This window comes from Rhinatrema bivittatum, chromosome 6, assembly GCF_901001135.1.
Source record: "Rhinatrema bivittatum chromosome 6, aRhiBiv1.1, whole genome shotgun sequence".
Taxonomy (NCBI): domain Eukaryota; kingdom Metazoa; phylum Chordata; class Amphibia; order Gymnophiona; family Rhinatrematidae; genus Rhinatrema; species Rhinatrema bivittatum.
The window spans coordinates 268296438-268323899 of NC_042620.1; the positions used below are offsets into that span (position 1 = coordinate 268296438).

The 27462-nt window shown below is 47.2% G+C and overlaps 2 protein-coding genes across 2 annotated transcripts in view; one reads left to right on the plus strand and one right to left on the minus strand.

The window, feature by feature from the left end:
• LOC115094263 (oocyte zinc finger protein XlCOF6-like) overlaps positions 1 to 1708 on the minus strand; it is an 84340-nt gene extending 82632 nt beyond the window's left edge. Inside the window, exon 1 of the mRNA XM_029607132.1 lies at positions 1667 to 1708. The gene's annotated coding sequence lies outside the window, so the exon portion shown is untranslated. The remainder of the gene's footprint in view (positions 1 to 1666) is intronic.
• A 2026-nt stretch (positions 1709 to 3734) lies between these two features.
• Positions 3735 to 27462, plus strand: part of LOC115094272 (zinc finger protein 671-like) — a 150208-nt gene continuing 126480 nt past the window's right edge. The window contains exon 1 of the mRNA XM_029607159.1: positions 3735 to 3854. The gene's annotated coding sequence lies outside the window, so the exon portion shown is untranslated. The remainder of the gene's footprint in view (positions 3855 to 27462) is intronic.

Sequence of the window (27462 nt, forward strand, 5' to 3'; positions counted from 1 at the left end):
ATATATATATATATATATATATATATATATATGTACAATAAGTCAGCATTTTAACTAAAAGTTATGTATAGCATGAATCATATTTTAAAAGATTTCAGTGCAAAAAGATGCATATATTTTTAAAACATATTTTTGCTCTGTAAACTCTATTACTAATGAAAGTGAACAAAAAATTAAAAATTAAACACTTGAAAAGCAGAGTATTCAGATATAGAAAGCAATCACAAACTCTGGTACAGAAACCACTTTACTCAGACAGGAAATACATTTTACTTATGCTATCTGATAAACTTTTTACTCACCCCCATCTTTATAGTTTTAACTGGTCTTCAGGAACATAATCTATTGAAATTTCAGTAATTCCTTTACATTTTTAAGAAATTTAATTTAAGATTTATATTCCGCCATGTGTGACTATCAGCCATTTCCAAGCTAATTACATTCACGTATAGTAGTTATTTCTCTGTTCCACAGGGCTTACAATCTAAGATCATTTACTAAGCTGCATTAGGAATTTATGGGCCAATATCATGTGATAGAGACATGAAGAAAACAGGTTGGCCAGTGCCATTTTTTACAGTGATGATGTAGAGCCTGGAGACTAGGGGGGCGATCTGTGCTTCACTAACCCACCAGGATTTAAAGGTACAGAGAAGGTGTGTGTGTGTGTGGGGGGGGGGGGGGGGGTGTTGGAGGCCTGTGCTGCTATATATATATTTCATCCACTGGACCTGCCTCAAGAAGCAGCAGGAGAAGAGGTCTCACCAGAGCCCTCAGGGGGGGCCGGAGGCACATATTCAGCCTCTCAGACCCTTTAACAAGATGATGGCCCCCCACATCTTGGGAAGTTTTAGGGATTTATTAACCTGTGATTTTTTTTCCCCTCTGGGGAAAATACTGCAGCTTAATAAATGACTCCCTAACTTTGTACCTGAGGCAAAGGAGGGTAAAATGACTTGCATCTAAGGTCACAAGGAGTTTAAGCAAGATTTGAACTCTGGCTTTCCTGGGTCGCAGGATGCTGCTCTAATCACTAGGCAACTCCTCCACGCCAATCATTGTGACATTATCTTTAAATAAGAAGGTAAAAGAACTACAGCTCAATTATTTACCATTGTAGAACACAGAAGCATAAATTAAATATGGGAGATATGACAAGTTCCATCAGATGCTAGGATGATGGAGGAAGGGATGGGGGATGTTATGCATACAATGATACAAGGTGGAGAGGTGACATGAGAAATGCAATGTCAGCCGTGGGAGGAAGGGTATGATACAGAACCAGATATACAGCCGTGAAAGATGTGCCAAGCTGGATATGTAATGGAAAGGGTGTAATGGTGTATACATAATGAGAAGCAGAATACATCATATCACATACAGAAAGCAGTTCGATTTGGCATGACATCTAGTATCCAGAGGGGCAATGATGGCCACTTAGCTATCCAACATTCCTAAAGCTATTTCTGGAATAGTTTTCTTGCGAGGAAGCTGCTCAATTTACCTTTTGCACTTCTAGTGTCTAGAAGTCACAAAGCTGTGGCGAAAATTTCCTTCGCCAGGTCTGCACTACCAGCTACCCTCGGCATGGTCGCCACCTGGAAACCGTCGCTTCTGCACCCCGGTACTGAGATTCTACCGCTAACCCTCTCGCAGGCCCCCCTACCTCAGCCCCGCTCAGCGTAACACGCTGTAGATACGTTTCCAAACAAACCATCACCCAAACGGAAATCACCTCCCCCCCCCCTAGGACCCCGGAAGTCTGACAAACGGAACATACACCAGAAAGGTCCTATCTGCGCATGCGTAGCAGGGAGAACGAGCTGAGTTGCGGGAAAGAGTGTCGTGACGTCACAAAGCGGATGTGAGGCACGTCGTGAGATCGGAAAGAGATTTGAGGAGCTGTTACTTGCGGTAAAAGGCGTTTGCTGCTCTCCTAGTTTTCCTATCTCAAGCCACCGCTTGAGTAATCATCTTTTTAGCCGTGGTTCTTTTTCTAGACTTTCTACATTTTGTCTATTATTCGCCCTCTTTTTCTTTAGCATTTTGTCTTTTTACAATGAGCAGAATATTTTACTTCGCTAGTTGTATAAGTTTCTGCTTCCCGACTGCCATATTCTGCATGTGCCTAATGTTGGGGTAGGGTATTTGCATGCTGGGGGAAGTAGGAGGAGGAAAGTTGCTTATCTGACATTCCATTCTTTCCTCGAGCTCCAGCTACAGTCAGACTACAAGAAACCTTATAATTTAATACTATAGAAGGTCTGGTTTAGTCAGTTGTATCTTATTTTCCTCTTCTTGTGTTTGCAGGACTGCAGAGAGGGCTGTGAGCAGGGACCTTCTGCTTCCTCCGGGGCCTTGGAATCTCTGCAGGTCCTGCTGAGGAGCTTCCACAGCCACCTCAGGGAGCTTTTGCTTACTTAGAGGTCAATCCAGTAAAGTGCGGCCGCATTTACCCCGCTCCTAACCCGCTTTCCGGCCGCGTTAGCCCTTCCTGCGATCCACAATCCCCTTTAACCTACTCTTACCACATCCTTAAATCCCCGGATAACCCCTTCCGCACGCGGCATGTATATTACATGTAAACGATTGAATTAGCTATTCCCTACCATCCAGTAACGCGTGCCCCGACTATCGCTTTTTTACCCTGCCGTTTTGCTGCGCATTTAACCTGCTAACTTATCGCCTACCCTTACCCCTGCCTCTAACGCAGGGGTGAGGGTAGGCAGCAAACTTTCCCCCAGCCCCCGCTCACTTGCCCTGGCCGCGTCCATGGGTGCTGGTCTCCGGGGCAGCCCCAGTCCTCTCCCCTCCTCCTGAAGCAACAAAAGCGAAAAAAAAAGTTGCAAGAGAGAGATGGGAGAGAGGACAGGCAATCCTACGCTCAGGATTGCCAGTCCTCTCTCCCCTCCTCCCGAAGCAAGGCGCGAAAAGCAGCCTTGCTCCGGGAGGAGGGGAGAGAGGACTGGCAGTGTAAAGTGACGAAGCGACTTACTTTTTTTGCAGCCCCCCTCTGAGACGGACATTGGCGACTACGGACGCGGTTTCCCTGCCTCCAGCTGCCCGCGAATATGGACGCATCGCACGGGAAAAAGCGGCCCCTGTGCGTTCAATTGGGCTGCTCAAGATGTGACGTCACGACGTTTGGCGTCACGGCATGTGATGTCACGTCTTGAGCGGCCCAATTGCACGCACAGGGGCCGCTTTCACCCGTGCGATGCGTCCATCTTCGCGGGCAGCTGGAGGCAGGGAAGCCGCGTCCGTCGTTGCCGATGTCCATCTCCGGAGGAGGGCTGCAAAAAAAGTAAGTCGTTTCGTCGCTCTACACTGCCAGTCCTCTCTCCCCTCCTCCCGGAGCAAGGCTGCTTTTTGCGCCTTGCTTCGGGAGGAGGGGAGAGAGGGCTGACAATCCTGAGCGTCGGAGAACTGTCCACTTCCTGGTACCTGTCATTTCAAATGTCAGATACCAGCGTGTCCGTGAAGCGTTAGGCCCGCGCATCCAGGTTACTGTTTAGGCACTGTATAGCGCTCTATACAATAAAATGGGTTGCGCGGGCCTAACACTTCACGGACGCTTCTTAGACGCAGCTTGCATTTGCAAGCTATTTACATACAGGATTGAGCGGTAGGTGAGCTGGACTGTGCGTGCGGCAACCGCGGGTGCGCTGGGCACTAACGCAGCTCTTCCTACCACTCGTTACTGGATTGACCTGTTACTTTATTCACGCCTAACGCTTTCCCTCCTCCTCCCCTCTTTTTGTCTTCATCAGTGCTCAAGCTCCTCTGAGGGCTCCACAAGAGGCACAGCTGGTCAAGGAAGCCCTGCAGCCCGATTTACTATCTACGGTGTTGAGGTAACAAATGGGATTTGGGGTAAATAATCATACTGAACTTCTGAGAGAAAGTATTTTACACTCTGCCCCCACCAATACGGCCTTTCTGCTCCCCTTTTCCACCACTGTTAAGTTCTAGGCCACCTCTGTTTTGTTACAGTACTTACCTTCCAGCTTTTTCTTTTTCTCTGCAGTGTTTAATACTTTTGAGCACATTCCACCCAGTCTGCCAAGTGTTCCCTTTCTCCTTGCTGGCTGTTTCTCAACTTGCAAGTGCAAGCAATTAGCATGATCCTTCTTGCTTTGGTTTCCCCTCCCCCTCCCGGGCTCTGCCCAAAAGAGCAGGGAAAAGGCTTTTTTCCCTTTTCCCTTCGCTTTCAGGTTAGTACTAGTAGTGCTCTGGAGGAAACAGGATCATTTCCTACCTGAAGCAAGAGAGGATGAGGAGAAGGGGTTGTCAGTAACACTACCTCTCTCTAGAACACTTCCAGAGTTTTCCCCCTTTTATTTTAGGCCAGGGGCCTTTTTTTTTTTTTATTAAGTTTTTCACAACCTGAATTACTATACAAATTCAAACATACTAATGTATGAAATACACTTGTTAGATTTTCTTAGAAGATGTATGGATTATGGGAATAGTTACATTTTAGTTTCACTGGACATCACAGCAGCCTTTGATACATTCGATCATTCGTACTACTCCACCTTTTATGTGACTGTGGTATCTCCAGTACTGCATTACATTGGTTTTCATCTTTTCTTACTGAGTGCCATCAACAAGTAGAGCTTGACAACTTCTCTCGTTGGGCCAATAAGAATACAGGCCTACCACAAGGTTCAGCTCTTTCAGCCATGCTTTTTAATGTGTTCCTTGCTTCTCTGTGTAAAGTACGTACGTTCATACGCTTTCGCTGACTGGAGCACCCGTCAATTTGGGCGCATGAATGGGCGTGCGTGACGTCACAAGCTGTAAGATGGCGCTGGGGAGGCAGTGAGCGGCGGAACAGAAGGAGGCAGGCAGGCGAGCCGGAGCTGCCCCGCATGCAGGAAAGGTAGGGGAGCTGCCCCCCCCCCCCCCCCCCGGCCCGGGCAGTTGCCTGCTGGTGCAGTTTTTTTTGGCATGATGAGCTTGCACCGCCTGTAGGTCCCATTTGGGTGCTGAAGGCAGTGAAGGTGCCTTGAGCGCCCAAATTGGAAGTACAGGCGTGCGTTCATGCATCTTTGCGGGCGGGGGCTGCTGGAAGCCGCCTCGCGGAGAGTGCCTTGCAGAGAGCGCTCGATCTGCCCCGGGCTGCTGAAGCGGGAGAAGGAATGCTGAAAGAGAAAGTGAGACCGGCACCCATGGACGCGGCCAGGGCAGGTGAACGGGGGGCTGGGGGAAAGTTTGCCGCCTACCCTTACCCTTGCCTCTAACGCAGGGGTAAGGGTAGGCGGTAATTTAGCAGGTTAAAGACGTGGCTAAACTGCAGGTTAAAAAGGCGTTAGTCGGGGCGCACGTTACTGAATGGGAGGGAATAGCTAATCAGAGCGTTTAAATCTCATATACATGCCGCGGGCGGAAAGGGTTACCTGTTGATTTAAAGAATCGGTAAGGATGGGTTAAAAGGGTTAGTGAATCGCGGGTTGGACTTACGCGGCCAAATTGCGGGTACAAAGCGGGTTAGAAATGGGGTAATTGCTGCTGAGCTTTACTGTATCGGCCTGAGGGTTTGTTAATTTGCCGTTCCCTCTCCAATATTGCGCTCACTTCAGTTTTGATTAATGCCTCTTTTCCACTTGACTCATGTATTTGTAACATAGGTGTTTTGACCACACATGAAAAGCAGAATAAAACTTTTTTTTTTTTTTTTTAAATCGTTTTTTTGTAGTCTTAAACTCTTGCTTGACCCTCCCTGACTTCAGGTTAATGATACAGGCCTCAATTCTCCCTTTGGACTACTGCAAATCTGCCATTTTGGGTTTACCTGCAGTTACTGATTAATGCCACTGCTCGTCTCATTGCTGGCACAAAGAAACAAGCTCACATTACCCCCACTTTCAACTGAGTTACATTGGCTACCCATTACTGAGCGTATCAAATATAAGATTGCTGTAATCACCTTCAAATTGACCACATCTTCTGTTTCTCCATGGGGGTAATGCTCTTTTACATCTTTACTGGCCTACTCGACACATACGGCCTTCCCAACAAGGCTTACTTAGACATGCCATTGCCTCTACATCCAGACTCTGTACAACCAGGGACTCTGCCTTTTCAGTGGCGGCACCTGTTCTCTGGAATTCTCTTCCTTTCGTATTGAGGCAAGTAGATGGTATGAAGTTGTTCAAGAACCTTTTAAAAACATGGCTGTTCAGGCAGGCATTTTATTAGTGTCTCCATAGGTTAATGTGGTTTGTTTTCCTTGATTTAAGTCCTTATCGCTTCTAGGTTTTTTTTGTATATGTATTTGGTTTTACTCATGCGTTTATTTTTTTAGTCATGTTAGCTGTATGTATTTGATTTTATGTTCCTGCTATTATGTATGTTAGATTTCCTTATGGATCCTTTTGTACACGGCATAGGATATAGGTGATATATACACTTAAGGTAAAGATGTGCTCTTAATCATTTTTAAGAGAAGGGCCACATAGGACATTTCAAATTAGGGTTGAGAGAGTGGGGAGATGTTTTCAGTTTGTTGAGCTGGGATGGGGAGGACAAGAATCCTATGGAGTTTAAGGTGGAGGACCATGTTTGGCCCTTTTGGTGATTTGAAATGCTGGGCAAAAGGGGGGCGGGGAATTGGGGTTTCTAGAAGTGGGCAGATAGTAATATTTCTAGATTTCTCCAAAGTTGGCAACCCTGTCTCCCCTCTTCCCCCCCCCCCCCCCATGCAATATCTGCCCATATAGGGAAGTAGGGGACATGGAGGGTGGATGGAAAGCAACACATGAAAATTCACACCAGTAACGTAATCTGAATTGGGTGGGCTACTTTCACACCTATCCCCATGCACTCCTGCTGCCTTTCTACTTCCTTTCCCTTATCCATTTCCTCACTACATCTCCTTTCCCTTTCTCTCTTACCCTTCTGTTACAACATGGCGGATTTGGGGTATGAGCAGCAAAACTTTCTGGATAACCTAATCCAGGGAGAGAGACTAAAATTTAGAATCTGGCTTATAATAGTGAGGATTTTTGTACTCTGTGCCTCCAAAGCTTGCATCCTTGGGAGACAATATCCATGCCCTCTTCAGAGATCTGAAGAGATGGTAAGCTTGTTTGGGAACTCTAGGAATCACTGGCTTTCCCTGGTAGCCCTGCAGAACCCGCAGCTTAATACCACCAGTACCTTTCTTCCCCATGGCAAGCACCACCCTCCACAGAAGCTGAAAACTCCTTATGGCCCTAATGCAGCCCCTTTTCCTAAATGGTCTAAATGGCTCCACTTCTAAAAACAGCACTAGCATGAGCAACTTATAATGCAGCCTATTGGTGGCATCAGCCTGACATGCCACTTTGTGCCCTTGCGTGGATGCTGGGGAAGAGGGAAGCAAGCGGTGGGGGATTGAGGGGAGTGCGGGTACTGGAGGGCTGACGTGGGCTATGAAGGGCAGGAGTAGATACTGGAGACGAGAGCAGCAAGTGACTAGGGGAGTGAATGCTGGAGAAGGAGCGAGGCGGGGAATGGATGCCCAATACGTGGCAAGCAGGTGGTGAGCTGGGGGAGCAGATGCTGGAGAAGGGGTAAGGAGGGGAGTGGATGTTGGAGAGGGGTGGCAGAGACTGGGTAAGGCAGGTAGTGAGGGGGAATAGATGCTGGAGAAGAGGTGAGGCAGTCAGAATGGGGAACATGCTGGAGAAGAGGAAGGCAAGTGAAGCAAATGCTGGAGACTGGGTGAGGCAGGCAGTGAGGAGGGATTGTATGCTGCAGAAAGGGGCAAGTCAGGTAGTGGGGGGAATAGATGCTGGAGAAAGGGGCGCAAGGCAAGTGGCAAGAGGAAGCAGGTGCTGGAGACTGGGCAAAGGCAGCCAGCAAGTAGAGCAGATGCAGGAGAGAGGGGGTGAAGGGGTGGATGCTGGGAAGTGGTGAGACAAGCCACATGAAGAATAGATCTAGGGGGAAGAATTCTGGGGAAAGAGGCAGGAGCATGGATGCAGAAGTTTAACTTGGGTGCCTCAACCAAGGACACTGAATATGTAAGGAACGCCTTCAAGATGGTGGTATCGCCGATTGATTACCGAATATTCCTAAAGCTATTTCTGGGACATTTTTTCTGCAAAGAAGTTCTCAGAAGAGCTTTTTTTCCCCTCCTTCCTCCATGTCTAGAAGGCACAACACAACGCCAAAGCCTCTGCTGCTGGGTCCCACTAGCATCTCCTCTGTTTATTTAAAAATCTTGTTAGCTGCATACTTCCATACAGAACTGTGCATTGTGGCTTACAAATAACATCCATAATACCAGAAACATAAATAATTAAAAATTAAACATTGTCACTTTAAACATACAGACTTCATAAAAAATCCAAACTCCTGTATGGTTGCCACACTCTACTGGAGACTTGCTGCTCCTGCACCCCAGTACTGAGACTCTGTTGGTCCCTCCCTCTCTCCAGGGCTCCTACCTCAGCATCGGTCACAGGCTTTAGCAGTGTTTCCAATCAGTGGAATGAAAATTGCCTCCTGGGCCCCTGGAAGTCTGACGGCCAGAACATACATCAGAATGGTCCTGAGTGTTTGCAGTAGATAGTGGGCTGGGTAACTGGGTGGAGTAGCTTCTGGCTGTCAGTGATGTCACAAAGCGGAAGCGAGAAGTGTTGTGAGCTCAAAGGTGAAACTGGGGGGAGAGTGTGAAGGAGCTACCATCTGATAAAGAGCATCAAGAGCCTCCTCTTTACCAACATCCTCTTCCTCAGATTCTTCTCCAGACTTCCTTCATTCTGTTGCCCTCCCTTTCCCACTTTAACCTTTCTTCTTTTTATTATGAAGAGTATATTTTACCTTGCTAACTGTCAGTTTTTGCATCCTGCTCCTTTTTACAGCTGGCTAACAGGGGGTTGGGGTATTTGCATTTCTGGAATGTGTATTTTTGTATTTGGGAATAGTAGGAGTAGTAGATGATATGGGAGGGTTGCTTATCTGATACACCCTATTCCTTCTCTGGGCTCCAGCTATCAACAGAATACAAGGAAAGTGAAACCTTGGAACTTGGAAGAAAAGAAGTCCCAAAAGTCAGGTTTAGTTAATTTTAATCTATATATTTTTTTAAAGCAAATCTTCATTGGGTCTTTAAGGGTATGATTTACTAATACTTTTCTCCCTTTCTGTCAATAGGGGGCTAAAAAACGCTTAGAAAACCAACCACATTTCATTAGCATGGTTAGTAAAAGGCTTCCATACTCTATATGCTTTCCACATGGCTGTCCTTTTTCTCTCATATAGAAGAGGAGCATGTATTTAATCTTTCTGCTAACAGTCCATCTTATATCGGACACTTGAAAGGAACTGTGGTCTGTATAGTATTTCAGATGTATTCCATTAGAAGTAAAAAAAAAAAAAAAAAAAAAAAGGGGCTGTTCCTGTTTGTACCCCGGATCAGTCCAGACAAGTGGGTTTGTGTGTGTCTACCAGCAGAAGGAGGCAGAGAACAAAACTTTCAGGAACTGCTACATATAACCAAGAGTGCCACCTGCAGTCCTTCAGCAGATGGTATAGGTGCAAACCTGCAGTCTGGAGTTTAAAAAAAAATAGATTTTAACTCCTCAAGGTGTTAGGTTCCTTCATGGGCCATCCCTCAGGTAGACCAGGGCGAGCAAGAGGTTGGTAATCCTTGTGCTAGCTCTGCCCTTATCTTCAGGGAGGGTGATAGCTGGTGGTTCCAGTTCCCTCACTCCCCTCTGAGTCCCTGCCATCTCTTGTGCACAGCCTCCTTCACCAGAAGCAGGGAAGTACTTCATTTTGTTTCCCTTATTTGGTGTGTGCCCCTTTAATTCAGTTTGGGGGAGGGAAGGAGCGGCTTTTAAGCAGGGTTTGGGCAGCTGAGTGCAGTTTCTCTGCCAGGAGGCAGTTCAGGTGAGTGGGGATGAATCGCTGAGTTGGCCGGGTGCTTGATCAGCACCAGAAAGCGCCGCCGACAGTGCTGCAATCGGGCTATTTTTAGGCCTACTTTTTTCGTCTGCATCATCTCTTGCGCTGCATGGGAAAGTTTGCCATGGCTGTGGTTCCAGGCAGGTTTGCCTTGATTCGACTGTTTTGTGGGGAATGTCTCCAGAGGGGTTGGGACCCCTGAGGAGTGGCAGGAGCTGGTTGGGACCCCTGAGGGGTGGCAGGAGCTGGTTCTAGAGGCCCCAGGTGGGGTCAGAGGAACCAGTGGCCATTTTAGCTGCAAGTGCTGGGAGTCAGGCTGCTGTTTCAGAGCCTGGGGACTCCCCTCCCATGTTTCCCACAGAGCAATACCCTGCTGGTGGCAGGGGGATGCGGATCCGGACCTTTCTGATTTGGAAGATTTTTCAGCAGATTTTGTCCTACTCCATGAGACCTATTTGGCCAGGAAGGAAACGGGGACCACCAGGCAACTAAGAAACTTAGGGATCGCAGCCATGCAGAGACCAAAGGGATCTTGCGGGCCCTGCGTCTTAGGCGGTCCATGGTGGGAGGAGACACGTCAGAAAAGATGGATGACCCGGTGGATCTGGATAAGAACCTTACTGACACGTTAGTGGATCCATACCTGGTTTTTATTGCATTGAGGGGATCAAATGCAGGATCCGGACAAGATTCAAATTACGGAAGGTGACTATCTTCTGGTAGTCTGCCAGTTCTGTAGGGAGGAGCTGGGCCTGCTAATTCCACAGGTGCTGGAGGAGCCTGGGGATTAAGGTTTCTCAGACTTGGCTAATAAGGGGGTGAACCCGGTCCTGGAGGGATTGTGAGGGCTCCTTAAAGCTTTTCTATTGCCTAAGAAGGTGAAGTTAGTGGCTTGGTAGTGGGAATCTCCCGAAGTGGGCTTGAAGATAGCCAGGGCTATGGCTGTTTCCTAGCATGTAGCCAGATGGACTCAGGACCAATGGGTATTGTGCTCTCCTGATAGCAGATGGGAGACTGAGTCAGATGTGAAAGCTGACATCAGCCTACATATACCATATACATATACCCCAGAATAGTATAATATTTACAGCAAGAAAGAAGAGAAAATTTATCTTAAGAGAGTCTCGCATCTCCTGCGGTGAAACCTAACTGTCCCTCCCTCAGAGGTGAATTTCGATATCCCTCAGAGGTGAGCCTTGGTCCGACAGCCAATCTGGCGTGGACTTAGCCCCCAGGGTGGCTGAAAGGCAGTGGGTACAGATTCGAGCGCAGCAGTGAAGGTATTTCCCTCTCCCCCTGCAGCTGGAGACTGTCCAGCACACGACCAGTGAGTGCCGAGACCAGGTAAGATAGAAACCTTTACTTCTAAGTCTCCGAGGCTCGAATAGCCGTACGTTCCTTCCTCCGAGGCTTTAAAATCTGGTTGAGTAGCCCATCTTGGGCAGGCCCCGATTCGGTGTGAGGGTCCACACATGTGGAGACCCTCCAGGGGGCTCGCCATCTTACCTTTGGGATCGTCTGTGCCATTTTCCCCCCTCAACCGGTGGTATGCGCGGGGCAGGCTGGAGGCCTGAAGCCCCTAACTTAAACGCTTATCTATGGGCTGAGCGCACAGCGGCACGCACAACTAGGCCACTTTCACAACTGCCGTGCTCACAAACTCTGTTGCCTACTTGCACAACTAAGCACATCTGCGCGCATAACCTCACACACGGACGAGTTTTGAAGACTTACATGTGCGCAAACAATGGCATCGCCATCCAAGAAAGCCAAGGGACCTTTTCTTTGCCCAGCCTGCCGCTTAAGAGCCGCGCAGCCTGAATTGGAATCCCTCCTGTGCCAACAGTGTGAACAGAACCAGGGAGAACCAAATCAAGACCCTCTACAGCCAGGAGAGGGGTCCGGAACCACTGATGGTGGCACCCCGAACCTAAGTATTTCCAACTCTATGCCCCCACAGGAAAATTCCTCCGGGGCGACCACTACAATCTCCCCTGGGATCAACATGGACCCAGGAACCTTCTCCTGGGTGGAATTTTTTTTAAAGGGCTGCAAACCTTTGTCCAGGCACAACCAGCCCCTACTACCCACATAACTCAAACCCTGCTGGAAGCTCAAGCACTTCCCAGTCCCTCCCGGGTTCCTCGAGACATGCCTCTCCTAACCAAGATCATCCCTGATGAGGATCCTGACACCTCAGAAGAGGAAACTGACTCCCTGGAAGAAGGAGAAATTCCCTCAGGAATGGAGCCATACCAGACCATGCTCTGATTCTTCCACAAGGACAAATTACCAGCCCTCGTGTCCCAGACTATGAAGACACTGGGTCTTCCAGGCACGGAGCCCACAGTAGAACCAAAGAAGAATCCCATGCTGGTGTACCTCTGTAAGGCCTCATGCTATTTACCTATGTTGGAGCCCATTCAGGAACTGATTGACCTGAAATGGAATGCTTCAGAGGCCACTTTCAAAGGGGAGCGTGCACTAGAAGCCGTATACCTGCTGGAACCCACGGCTAAGGAACGTCTTCGTTTTCCCAAAGTGGATGCTATGATCTGTGCAGTCTCAAAATGCACTACGATTCAGTGGAGGGGGGAACGGCACTGAAGGACGCCCAGGATAGAAGGCTGGAAGCCATCCTTTAGCAGTCCTTTGTTTCAGCAATGATGCTACAAATTGCTTCCTGCTGCGTTTTAGTGGCGCGCTTCTGTTTGATCCTCGCCAGAGACGCATGCACGCCCGGAGAAGCGATGGAGCCTGCGGTCTCCTTCCTCACCGATGCTACCGCAGACCTCGTATGCACCTCATCAGGGGTGTCACCGCCGCAGTGGCGGCAAGAAGACAATTATGGCTCCGGAATTGGCCGGCTGATGTGACTTCCAAAGCGAACCTCACAGATGCCTTTTAAAGGATCCCTCCTGTTCGGGAGCGAACTGGAGAAATTAGCCAACAAATGGGGTGAATCTCCAGTACCCCGATTACCTGAGGACAGGAAAAAAAGAACATATCAGCACTCCTCCCCCAGAAGAACCAAGGGTAGAGTATCAAAGCGCTTTAAACCTTACAAGAATACACAGTCCCAAGCACCTCGTCCTTCAGGAAGGTCTCAGTCCTTTCGAAACAGGCACATTAAGAGAGGAGCAAGCTCAGGGGCAGGCCCGGCCGTACCCCATAATGAGAAGATGCAGACCCATCCAAAGGAAGAAGACATAGGGGGGCAGACTTACCTTCTACCAAAGATGGGTCGAGAGAACTTCAGACAAGTGGGTCCTAACTATCATTCGAGAGGGGTACTCTGGAATTCCAAAGCATCCCCCCAGACGAATTTATGAAATCGCCATGCCACTCCCACTCCAAGAGACTGGCAGTGGAAACCACGCTAGCAAAGCTACTCAGCTTGAAGGCAATAGCCCCAGTGCCCACACTTCAACACAATACTGGCCACTATTCCATCTATTTTATCTTTCCCAAGAAAGAAGGAACATTCCAGCCTATCCTGGACCTCAAGACCGTCAACCGTTATCTGAAGGTTCCACATTTCCGCATGGAAACCTTATGCTCCATTATAATGACGGTACAACCGGGAGAATTCTTAACCTCCCTGGACCTATCCGAAGCCTACCTTCACATCCCGGTCCATCAGAACCACTAGCGCTTCCTGCGCTTTGCAATACTGAGCCATCATTATCAATTCTGAGCGCTGCCCTTCGGATTAGCTACCGCCCCCAGAACCTTCACCAAAATTATGGTGGTAGTGGCGGCAGCACTGAGGAAAGGAGTACTGGTACATCCTTACTTGGATGATTGGCTGATCAGGGCAAAGTCTCCAAAGGAGTTGCCACGTGACTACCAGAGTCAAGAATCTACTACAAGAACTCAGGTGGGTCGTGAACACAACTAAGAGCTGTCTACAGCCATCACAATCACTAGAATACCTGGGAGTACAGTTTGATACCAAATAGAACAAGGTCTACCTTCCCCCTCCAAGGAGAAGGAAGCTGATGGGTCAATTACAAAAACTGTTGACCTCGGCCCGCCCCAAGGTATGGGACTACCTTCAAGTCCTCTGCCTCATGACATCAACTCTGGAAGTTGTTCCTTGGGCAAGGGCCCATATGCGGCCGCTACAACGTTCCCTACTGTCATGTTGGAACCCAGTGTCCTAGAACTACTCAGTTCGCCTCCAGCTACCAACAGAGGTTCGGGAGCAGCTTCGATGGTGGCTACAAGAAGGAACACCTAAGCAGAGGCGTAAACCTATCCACACCAAAGTGGATCTTGCTCACCACGGGCACAAGCCTGCGAGGGTGGAGAGCCCACTGTCAGGAACTTGACAACCCAGGTACAATGGAACAAGGAAGAGGCGGGATGGAACATAAACCGCCTGGAAGCTCAAGTGGTCAGACTAGCCTGCCTACGATTCAGTCACATACTTCGAGGCGAATCAGTCAGTCATGTCTGACAATGCAAAGACAATTGCCTACATCAACCGCCAGGGAGGAACCAAGAGCCAGCAGGTGTCTCTGGAAATAGACTCCCTCATGGAGTGGGCGGAAACAAATCTACAAGGGATTTCAGCCTCCCACATCGCGGGAAAAGACAACATTTCTGCGGACTACCTCAGCAGAGAGTGCCTAGACCTGGGGAATGGTTGCTGGTGGACACAGCCTTCCAGCTGATAGTAAATCAATAGGATCTCCCAGCCATGGCCCTACTAGCAACTTGTCGCAATGCCCAGGTCCCCGGATTCTTCAGCTGCAGACAAGAACCACAATCTCAGGGAATCGATGCTCTCGTCCAGAACTGGCCAGAGGAAAGCCTCCTGTATGCCTTCCCACCCTGGCCACTACTGGGTGGGGTCATCCACAAGATAGAGCACCACAGGGGACTAGTCCTACTAGTCACCCCAGATTGGCCAAGAAGACCATGGTACACAGACATGCGAAGACTATTGGCAGGGAATCCTCTGCGTCTACTACCATACAAGGACCATCTTCAGCAGGGACCGATCTCCCACGAAGACCCGGCTTGATTCTCTTACAGTATGGCCCTTGAGAGGGCTAGCCTAAAGAAGCGCGGCTACTCAAAAGCCGTGATTGATACCCTGCTCCAGGCACGCAAGTTCTCCACATCTGTCTTACATACGGATCTGGAGAGTATTCAGAGCTTAGCGTGAAGACCGCAGTTTCTCCCCAAGGACAGCCAAGATCCCTACGATCCTAGAAGTCCTACAGGACGGCAAGCAGAAGGGATTGTCCCTCAATTCCTTCAAGGTCCAATTTGCAGCACTGGCCTGTTTCAGATCCGAAGGGGACGGTATCAGACTATCAACTCATCCTGATGTGTCTCACTTCCTGAAAGGAGTCAAACAACTCCGACCACCACTAATGTGGCCAGTGCCTCTATGGAACCTCAACCTAGTGCTAGACTTCCTATCAAGGGAGTCCTTCAGACCAACAAGCGCCCTGTCTCTACGTCTCTTGACCTTGAAGACAGCGTTCTTGATCACAATATGCTCAGCTCAGCACATCTCCGACCTTCAAGCATTATCCTGTGGGGAACCGTTTCTCAGGTTCACCCTGGGCAACCTACAGCTGCATACGGTACCATCCTTCTTTCCGAAAGTGGTTTCCCAGTTCCATATGAGCCAGACCATATCCTTACCATCACTAGATGAGCACAGGGATTTGGAAAACTCATGCCTCCTTCGCCACCTGAATGTCAGCAGAATCTTAGTCCGATACCTGAAGAGATCGGAATCCTTGCGCAAAACTGATCACCTGTTCGTTCTTCACAACGGGAAGAAACTAGGGGAAACGGCTTCTTGGGCCACCATAGCCTGCTGGATCAAAGAAGTAATTAATGCGGCCTACATAGAGGCAGGAAAACCATTACCTCTTCTTCAGGTCAAGGCGCATTCTACAAGGGCCCAGGCAGTCTCCTGGGCTGAAACCAGGCTGCTTTTGCCAGCCGAGATCTGTCTGACGGCAACATGGTCCTCCCTACACACCTTCTCCAGGTTCTACCGCCTGGATGTTCAGGCCAGGGAGGATACAGGCTTCGCAAGGGCAGCACTAAGTGGGCCACGGGCAGCCTCCCACCCTATAGGGGAGTAGCTTTTGTACATTATAGAATAATTTAAGAAACATGCAGCTCAAAGTTCAATTCTTGTATGATTTCCTATTAATCATATAAAAAGACAAGATCCAGATCACTCATTATATACCTTATATTATGAAAATTTGTTACCGATAAATGTTTTGGCACTTTGTTAGAATTTAATCAAATACATATCTGCGTGCCACCCTGTAAACCGTTGTGATGGTGCACTACTAAATGATGGTATAGAAAAGAGTTCAAATAAATAAAAATAAATAAATCCCGTTGGTCCTGAGTCCATCTGGCTAAACGCTAGGAAATGGAGAAATTACTTACCTGATAATTTAGTTTTCCTTAGTGTAGACAGATGGACTCAGCATCCCACCCACGGCTGCTCCAGAAATAGAGAACCTCAGATATCAAATCTTGAGACTGAACAAGTATGGGTAAGCCACGGCCTACCTCTAATCCAAGACACCCGCAGTTGCCCAGGTGTCAGTGTTTGTTTCAGTGCACTGGCGCTCTCCAGTTTCAAAAGTTTTTTATATATATATAATCAGTTGAACCAGTTCAAGGTTAATTAAGTGTAATCAAGTATTAAGCAACATGTATCCTCATTGGCTTTTCGAAGACAATGCTGAAGATCTAAGCATGCTGCAAGGGTATATGTAGGCTGACAGCTTTGAAATCTGACTCTGTCTCCCATCTGCCAGCAGAAGAGCACAATACCCATTGGTCCTGAGTCCATCTGTCTACACTAAGGAAAACTAAATTATCAGGTAAGTAATTTCTCCATTATTCCCCTTGCCGGAACAGACTTTGGAGTCGTGGAAAGATTCCCAAGGTCGATGCGGCAGTTTCTGTGGTTACCAAGAGGACGACCATCCCAGTGGTAGGTTCAGCTGCTGTGAAAGATATCCAGGATCGGAAGCTGGAAATTCTACTTAAGAGGCCGTTAGAGGTTTCAGCTTTGAGCCTTTGGGTGGCGGTGTGTGGCACTTCATGCAGAGAGCTTGTTTGTGCTGGGTGCCAAAGGTGCATGATCAGCAGTCTGCAATGACTGCGAAGGCAGCTCAGGCTGCCCGCTTGGAACCAGGAGCTTTTTATGTGGCAGGTGCCCTTTATGACACGATCTGCACTTTTGCAAGGAGTATGGTTTTCGCAGTTGCGGCATGGAGACTCCTTTGGCTACGAAATTGGTTGGCAGATGTGTGGTCTAAAGCCCAGCTGTCTAACCTCCCCCTTCAAGGGCAAGCTACTCTTTGGGGAGGTTCTGGAGCAGCTCATGAAGCATTTGGGGGAGTCTAAGAGTAACAAGTTGCTGGAGGACATGAAAACCCCAAAGAAGTCTTTCCCTCTGTGGGCTCGATTTCGAGAGGCGAGAAAATCTTGCACTGGCAGGAGCCCTGGGCCAGCAGCGCAAAAGAAGAATTCAAACAAACGCAGTCCTTTTGAGCCCAGCGCAGACCTCCAAGGGACGGTGCCTCCCAGGGGAGAAGCAGAAGTAAAATTGGTCAATGAAAATGGGCTAGTCCGCTTCTCAGACACCTATCGGAGGGAGGCTGTCCCTCTTTTACAAGAAGTGGACCAGGATCACTTCAGACCAGTGGGTCCTGGAAGTGGTAAGAGATGGCTTCGCCTTAGAATTTTCTCGTCCCCCTCGGGGATGCCTCTGTGGTCTCCTGGTGCAAACGAGAGGCGTTACGGGATACTTTACAACTGCTACATCTCCTGTGTGCCATTGTAGTGCCCCCTCAGGAGAGGGTCAGGGTCATTACTCTGTGTACTTTATGGTGCCCAAAAAGGAGGGGACTTTTTGACCTATTCTCGATTTGCAGAAGGTCAATGCTGCCCTCTGGGTGCTGCATTTTCAGATGGAGATGTTGCAAACTGTGATAGTTCGCAAAGGGGAGTTTCTGGCATCATTGGACTTAGAGGCTTATCCCCATATCCCCATTTGGGCTGAACACCAGAGATTCCAGAGGTTCATGGTCCTAGAGGAGCATTTCCAATTTTGGGCCCTTTGGTTTGGCGACAGTGCCACACATGTTCACCAAGGTGATGGCAGTAGTGGCAGCAGCACTCAAGAAGGAAGATATCCTGGTGCACCCATACCTGGACGATTGGCTAGTACGAGCATAGTCGGAAATGGCGTGTTGTCGCTCAGTGCAGCAGGTCCTGCACCTCCTGGACTCGTTGGGCTGGGTGGTGAATCTGGCAAAGAATCATTTGAAGCTGGTCCAGTTATTGAAATATGTGGGGGCTCACTTTGATACCCAGATTGGGAAGGTGTTTCTGACTATGGAGAGGGTAGTCAAGTTGCAGAGTCAGGTCCTTCACCTACTGCATCTCAGTTCCCAGGGTCTGGGATTATTTGTAGGTCCTGGGTTCCATGGCTTCTATGCTGGAAATGGTTCCATGGGCCTTTGCTCACATGCATCCTCTGCAGAGGGCTCTATTATTCCAATGGAATTCACTTTTGGAGGATTTTCAGCTTCCTTTGCTGTTGCCGGAGGATGCCAGGACCAGTCTGGTAGTAGCGGCTGTCTCAGTACAATCTAGAAAGAGGGATGGATCTGGAAGTGACCACGGATGTCAACCTCTCTGGTTAAGGGGGCGATTTTGTCAAGGGAAATCAGCCCAGGGTCAGTGATAATCAGCGGAAGTGACCTGGTCCATCAATTGACTGGAAACCAGGGCACTGCACAAAGCCTTACTGGTATTTCTCCTGCCTATTCAGGGCAAGTTGGTGCGAATGTTCTTGGATAATGTGACGATAGTGGCGTTCATCAATAGTCAAGATGGAACAAAGAGTTGTCTAGTAGCGCTGGAGGTGCAAGAACTATTTGTTTGAGTGGAGAAACATCTCGTAAGAATAGCTACTTCCCATGTGGCCAACATGGACAATGTGCAGATGGACTTCCTCAGCAGGAAACAAAGACTGAAGCTGATCCAAAGTGGCAAAGTAGCAACCAAGAAGACATGATCAGTAAAAACAATTTGTTTATTATATGGTCTAGTAGAGGCCAAAGCTCGACTCTGGCCTAGTTTTGTTCATTTGAACGAGCTGCCTCAGGGGCTACAATTATAAAACATATTAACATAAGTACATAAAAAATGATGTACATGTAAATACAGAATCAACTTAAAAGCATAAAATGAATAAATACCATATAAGATATATTAATTACACATACCAAAAAACAAACAGAAAAAATGAGTGAATACAAAAAATCTTGAAGGTTGTGCAACTAAAGGTATATTATATCTACTTGTAAAGTTCTCATTGGTCCTTAAAATACTACAGTCAATCCTCCTTTGTTACTAGATACAATGTTCTAAATGTTTACAATGTTACAATAAAACAAATAGAAACATGGTGTCAATTTCCTTTTCCATATAGCAAAACTATACCGATATACTTAAAAATAAATCAAAAATATAATCATAAGAATAGCATGTTGGCTTTGAACTTATACTTCAATATTATAGCTAAATATATGGTGACTTGTATCATTAAAGTGTCCTCTATAGTATACTTTACTGTTCCCTATGTATCAACTAATGCTGACCTATTTTTAATTAAAAAAAAAAAACTGCCTTAAGGCGCACTGTATATATGTATACTCCATGCTGATAACTAGTTTTCTTTAAAAGTATACTTAAGTATACATTTTGGGGTTGCCTAGTCCTTGGCTGGGCATATAACTATATATTCGTACCAAATTACATAACATTTCATTTATTAAAATGTATTGATCGCTCAACAAATTTCTTGACCTAAGCGATTTACAGTAAAACATAAAATTATATCATATATACAAACCGTCATGTGCCAAGAACATCAAAATATGGCAGATCAAAATATTACCAACATCAAATATTTGGAACTCGTTCTAGGAACATTGAAGGAGGAATCTTTTTAAAGAGAGCCTAAATTTCTTTCTTGCACTCGGATCTCATAAGGTACCCTAAATGCACTTATTCTGACCATTGTCTCCATTCAGGGAATGCAAAGATGGGTGACTTTTTCAGTCGCAGAAGGGAGGAGGGCATCGACTCGTTCAACTGTGGCGGACACATCTGTTGCTGTACGTGTTCCCACCGTGGCCTCTTAGGTCGAGTGCTGCGGCGCATCGAGCTTCGTCCGGGCAGAGTGATTCTGGTGGCATCTTAGTTGCCACTCTGACCGTGGTTTATGGACCTTCTTCAGCTAATGGTGGAACGGTCCCTTTCACTTGACCCATCTGTCAGGGTTGTGCAGGAGGAGGCCCATATTTTCAGTCTGGGAGAATCGCTTCTGTATAATGGCTTGGCTTTTGAAAGTCGAAGCTTGTTTGAAGGGTTATGCGGAGCCTGTGATTGCAACTTTAATTCAGGCAAGGAGACCTTCCACATCATTGGCTTATGTCAGAGTGTGGAGAGTGTTCAAATCATGGTGCTTGCAGAACAAGGTGCAACTTTGGGATTTGCACGGACAAGATGGCTGCTGAGGAATGAGCAGCAAACGCTGAGCTCCGGAGTTGTCTGAAATTTTCTTAGCTCTAATTACCTAAAACTTTATTTCCTCTTAAATTGTGGTATCATGCCACATACTAAATGCAAAGCTAAGATCAAAGAAATTATCTCTACTCCGATATTAACAACCCGCCAACCCCAGATTGAGGAGGTCTTTGCTGGACTGGTGCAGTCGTTGCCAGAGGGAGGGGCTGCTGGTGGAGTCGGCAGAGAGCAGCCGCTGAGCCCCTTGGCCATAGAAATATCATTGAGCCCCAGCACGCCAATAACTTCAGAAGTCCCACTTAGGAGATTGGAACCTGATTTTATCTCTGCTCTGCTGGAAGGAAAATCTGCGTTGCGGGAGGTGGATACCCAGAGAGGAGACGAGGAAATCGCACTACTCTCGGTGACCCCAGAGTCAGCGGGCTCCAGGGACCCACCCACTGAAGTGCCACATCGAGCCTGGGAAGGAATGAATCCCTTAATTCAAGGAATGAGAAAAGAAGGTGAAATACAAGTGGTATGTGAAACTTCACAATCTATTACTTCTAAAGTGACATTAGAAGAAATTCTTAAGGCAATTTCGTCCATGGAAAAATCGATTGCCTCTTTAACGACGATGGTAAGAGTATTAAAGGTCAAGCTATAGAGAAAAGAGTGGAGAAAAATGAATCATCAATGCTTGGTTTAGAAAATAGTCATTGAAATGGAAAAAACTCAAGGCAATTTGATAAAATCAGAAAATTTGCAAATGATTAAGATGGAAAATCTTAAATTATATAAGGAGGAATAATATAAATTTTAAACTTTCCTAAAATGTGTTTGCTTTCTCATCGAACTTCTTAGATGTTATCTCCTTAATATATTCACATCGGAACAAGATTTACCAAAAATTGTTAAAATTAACTATCTGCCTCAATCAGAATGGACAGAAGGAGAAGGTGAAAGTTTCCTTTGATTGGACTACTATTCTGGAAAAATCTTATGAGTTAGTGGTTGAAGAAAGATCCACCCTTTTTGTACAGTTTTGATACTTCATCTGAAAGAGACTTTATTCTTAATGTTTTTCAGGAATCAAGCTCAAAAATTCTATGGCTATCCGATAAAAATATTTTCAGATATAACTAAGATAACACAAATAAAGAGAAAAAAGTTTCTGGAAATGGAGGAAGTCCAGGCAAGGGGAGCAAAAATCTTGCTTCAATTTCCATGTTTTTGCCTTATAGTTTATAAAAGCTCTAGATATATATTTAAAGAACCGGATCTGCTACGTATATATCTTAATTCGCATTCTAAATAAGCTTCAAGGGGGTTATTGGCAAATAGAAAATATAACACTGGTTAATTCTGAAGTAATTATGGTTTAATATACTTTGTTATAAATTTCCTGTGATTCTGCTTTTTATCTACATCTTGTCTCCTATATTTCCTATAATTTTGACATGAATAGAGGGATGTTATCATATTAAGAAAATGTTTAATCTTGTTACATTCTTTACAATGTCCCCTATAATGCCATGTTTCTGAACTTTTTGTGTTGTAGTAATTTTTGAAAAATTTCAATAAATAAAAAAAGGTGCAATTTTTAAAGGTGGACGCTCCGCATATTCTGGCTTTTTTGAAAAGCAGATTGGCTAAGGGTATGGCCTATAATTCCCTTCAGGTTCAGGAGGCAGTCTTAGGGTCCATTTGAAGTAAGATTCAGGGAAGGCCCTTAGCAACTTACTCGGATATGGTCAGTTTCCTTAAGAGGGCAAAAATGTGTCCTCCAGTTCGGAAGATTTGTCCAGCATGGAACCTTAATTTGATTCTTCGGGTGCTGTGTGGTCCTCCCTTTGTACTGGTTAGGAGAGTTTCCTTAAATGATTTAACCCTAAAGGCTGTGTTCCTGGTGGCTATCTGTTCAACTAGAAAATAACCTGAGCTGCAAGCTTTGTCATGTAGGGAACCTTTCCTGCATTTTGCAGAGGATGGGGTTCCTTCGCATATGGTTCCTTCTTTTCTGCCTAAGGTGGCTTCCTCTTTTCACCTTTAAACAGGTGGTTGAGCGACCGGCCTTTCCGAATTTGTCAGCAGATGCGCCTATGGTTAGGGAGCTTCACTTATTGGAAGTGCAATGAGTTCTTTTGCAATATCTTAAGGTGACTAATGTCTTTTGGAGATCTGATCGTTTTTGTCCTGTTCAGTGGCGCAAAGAAGGGAAATAAAGCTTCCAAGGGTACAATTGCACAATGGTTAAAGGAGGCGATAGCTTCAGTTTACATCTGTAAGGGTCAGTCAGAGCTAGAGGGGTTGAGAGCACATATCACCAGAGTGCAGGCAACTTCTTGGGCAGAATGTCAATTGCTTTCTTCGCAGGAGATTTGTCGAGCGGCAACTTGATCTTCTCTTCACACTTTTACCAGACATTACTACTTGGATGTGTGGGTGCCAGAAGAGACTACTTTTGGAGAAAGTGTGTTGTGCGCAGGTCTTACAAGTTCCCGCCCAAAATAGAAGGGCTTGGGTACATTCCACTTGTCTGGACTGATCCAGGGTACGAACAGGAAAAGAAAATTGGTTCTTACTTGCTAATCTTCATTTCTGAAGTACCACGGATCAATCCAGAGACCCGTCCCCATCTGTCGAAAGATTTTCTCACTTCTAGATGTTGCTGAGCTGATATGTCTTATATTCAGAATAATGAAATATCTACATAGTACACTGTCCTAAGACAATCTGTAGCCAGATTGTCTTAGGACAGTGGGTTATGTGCTCTTCTGCTAGCAGATGGGAGACAGATTTCAAAGCTGACGTCACCCTAGATATACCCCTGCAGTGACCTCAGCTCCTGAGTATCTCTCCATCTCCTAGCAGATGTGGAAGCTATCCCACACTTTAGCGGCGTTAGAGAAATTACAAAGAAGAACATTTTATCTTTAAGAGGATCAAGCCCTGCTCTCCTTCGGTGATACCTAAGGGTTCCTCCCCCAATAGAGAATTCCTGAGGCGATTGTCGATATCCATCAGAGGTGTGCCTTAGTCCAGCAGTTGGCTCCCGGCGTGGACTTAGCCCCTAGAGCGGCTGAAAGGCAGCGTATGCATATCCGAGCGCAGCGGTGAAGGTTAAGCCCTCTCCCCTGCAGCTGGAGACTGTTCCTGCAAGCAACCGGGAAGCATCGAGACCAGAAAAGCAGGAAACTTTCACTTAAAGTCTCTGGTCTCCAGGGCTCGGAGTGCCGTACAGACTCCGTTTCTTCATCCGGCGAGGTAGAAGGGATCACCGGGTTGAGCAGCCTTGATTGGGCTAGGCCCTGGTCTGGTGCAGGGGTCCAGACAAGTGGAGACCCTTGGGGCCACCATCTTACGCGTGGGGGGGCGTCTGTGCCATCTTCCCTTCTCGGCTGGCGGTACGCGCAGGGCAGGTCGGTCAGTCAATGAGCCCAACTTTTGCGCCCCTAACATAGATGCGCACAACTACACCGGCAACCAAGAAGCTCAGCAGGCACTCTTTGCACAGCCTGCCACATCAGAGCCGCACAGCCTGAACTGGAATCCTGCCTGTGTCTTCATTGCAAAGAAGCCTAGGGGGTACCAAAGCCTGGACCCTCACAGTCTGATGATGGGTCCGGAACTACTCCATACGATAGCACTCCGGACCTATGCAACTCCGAAATAGCATCTCCACAAGAGGGCATTTCAAGGGCCCCTACTCAGACTTCCCCTGGGGCTAACATGGTCCCAGGGGCCTTCTCCTGGTTAGAATTTTTCCAAGGACCGCAAGCCTTCGTTCAGGTGCAGTCAGCCCTGGCTGCAACCTGGGTCGAACCCCAGCCAGGAGAACCTTACCCTCCCGGCCCTGCTCGGGTGCCTCGAGATATGCCTCGCCTCCCCATGAATTTTACTGACGGGGACCCAGACACCTCAGATGATGGGGGCTCACTGGAGGAAGGGGAAATCCTTCCAGGCGTAGAATCATACAAAACCATGCTTCGCTTCTTCCACAGGGATGAATTACAATCCTCAGACTTTGGGGATTCCAGGCAAGGACGCTATGGCGGAATCAAAGAAGAACCCCATCTGTTTCCCTTCATAAGGCCTCATGCTATTTCCTAATAATGGAAGCCATCCAGGAACTGATTGCCTCTGGGGCATCCCACTCCAGGTCAAGCTTTAAAGGTGGTCGGGCCTTGGAAGCTTTGTACGCTCTGGAACCAGTGACCAAGGGACGCTTGCATTTCCCGAAAGTGAATGCCATGGTCTGCGCCATTTCGATGTAAACCATCCCCTTGGAGGGAGGGGCGGCATTGAAGGCTACTCAGGATAGACTATTAGAATCCATCCTTAAGCAAGCCTTCGCAACAACTATGACACTGCAGATCACTTCCTGCTTGTGCGCTGGTGGCACGTTTCTGCTTGCTTCTATCGAGAGAGGAAGATACAAGGGTAAGTCAGTAAGTAAGTCACAAACATACATGGGATTAATATTCATGAAATTTATTTAAATGCAAAAGATGAATTATTTACTGTGAAATATACAGAATATAGTCACAAACAGTTTTTCTGGAAAAACCAACTACTTTTCAATGTAATCGCCGCGAACATATATACATTTGTCCCAGCGTTTGAAAAGTCCGTCAAAACCTTCTGCGTAAAAGTCTTTTGGCTGGCATCGTAACCAGCGCTTCACCTCTTGTGCCACTTCATCGCTGGTGAAATGTTTACCACCGAGATGGCTTTTCAGTTTGCCAAACAAGTGAAAATCGCTGGGTGCCAAATCCGGACTGTATGGTGGATGTTCAAGAACTTCCCAGTGCAGGTTCGCAATTGTCTGACGAGTCTCATTCGAAGTGTGTGGTCTGGCATTATCGTGAAGAATCAGCACTCCTCTTTTTCCAGATCTGGGCGTTTTCTATGAATAGCTCCTTTAAGCTTTAATAGAGTAGCACAGAAGAAAGCCGAATTAACAGATTCACCACGCTTCTGAAAACTGGTTAAGAGTATCCCATCTTGGTCCCAAAACACAGTCAACATCACCTTTCCTGCAGAAGGCACAAGCTTGAACTTTCTCGGTGTCAGTGATAGTGGATGCTTCCACTGCATGGAATCGCGATTCGCTTATGGTTGATAATGGTGCACCCATGACTCGTCACCAGTAACAATACGTGCCCCCCCCCCCCCCAAAAACATTCTCCAAAATTATGGTGGTTGTGGTGGCAAATCTGAGGAAGGAAGGGATCTTGGTACACCCTTACTTGGGCAACTGGCTGATTAGGGCAAAGTCTTCGGATCAGCAGAGTCAAGAACCTACTGCAGGAACTCAGATGGGTCGTGAACACTGTCGAGCAGTCTGCAGCCTTCTCAGTCTCTAGAGTACCTGGGGGCTTGTTTCGACACCAAACAACAGTTTTCCTCCGTCCCCTGAGGAGGAGGTAGCTGATGGAACAATTACGATTGATGATCAGTACATGCCCCAAGGTGTATGGAACTATCTTCAAGTCATCGGGCTCATGACATCAACCCTGGAGGAAGTTCCATGGGCAAGGTCTCACATGCGACCACTCCAGTGCTCCTTACTGTCATGCTGGAACCCACTGTCCCAGGACTACTCAATTCGCCTCCAGCTACCAGGAGAGGTACGTTCTCGGCTTCAGTGGTGGCTACAGGAAGATCACCTAAGCAGCGGAGTAAGCCTATTCCCACCGAACTGGATCATGCTCATCAGACACGAGCCTACGAAGGTGGGGAATCCACTGTCAAGAGCTGACGGCCCAGGGACAATGTAACAAGGAAGAGGCGGAATGGAAAATAAACCGCCTGGAAGCTCGAGCAGTCAGACTAGCATGCCTGCAATTCAGCCACAGGCTCCCAGGGCAAGCAATTCGAGTTATGTCAGACAACGCTACAACGGTTGCCTACATCAACTGCCAGGGAGGACCAGGAGCCAGTAGATGTCCCTGGAGATAGACCCTCTCATGGCATGAGTGGAGCTTAACCTACAAGGGATCTCTGCCTCCCACATCGCAGGGAAAGACCATGCTCAGCAGACTTCCTCAACAGAGAGCCTGGACCCGAGGGAATGGGGACTGTCGACCAGATCATTCCAATTGATAGTAAATCACTGGGGCCTCCCAGCCATGGACCTACTGGCCACCCCTCTCAGTGCCCAAGTCCCCAGGTTCTTCAGCCGAAGACGAGAGCCACACTCCCAAGGGATCAACACCCTTGTCCAGACCTGGCCAGAGGGGGATTTACTGTACACTTCCCCCCCCATTGCCACTACTGGGCAAGAACATCCGCAAGATAGAACACCACAGGGGACTAGTTTTACTAGTGGCCCCAGATTGGCCAAGACGCCCATGGTATGTAGACATGCAAAGACTCCTCCTTGCGGGGAGCCCTCTGTGTCTATCTCAGCACAGGGACCTTCTCCAGCAGGGACAGATTTCTTCATGAAGATCCATTTCTACTATTTTGTACCTCTACAAAACCCACCAGAAACCAATACTTGGCAACCCTACACACCTCATCACCTAAACTTACCAACTTCTCCTCCACCAAAGGCCGTGTTTTCTCCATTGCAGGCCCTACAATATGGAACACCATGCCCACCAACTTATGCCAAGAGCTTTGCCCGAAGAAATTTAAGCAAAACCTAAAGACCTGGCTTTTCAAGCAGGCTTACACTTGAACTGCCCCTCTCTCACAAAGCACCTTGAGCTTCCCTACCCCATCTCCCATTTCTTGCCTCGTAATACTTTCCACTGATGCTGTTTTAGACAGCCCCTAACCAATAATACACTCGCTCTACGCTTGCCCCTAGATGATATATATTGGCCTTCACAACTTTTTGACTGTAATGATTATGCTACGCTATATAAATATTTAGACCCTGATTTTCGATATTGTTATCCCTCACTAATATATATACTAGACATAAAGCCTAGGTCCTTACTCCCTGTTCCTCTATTCTATCCTAATTTT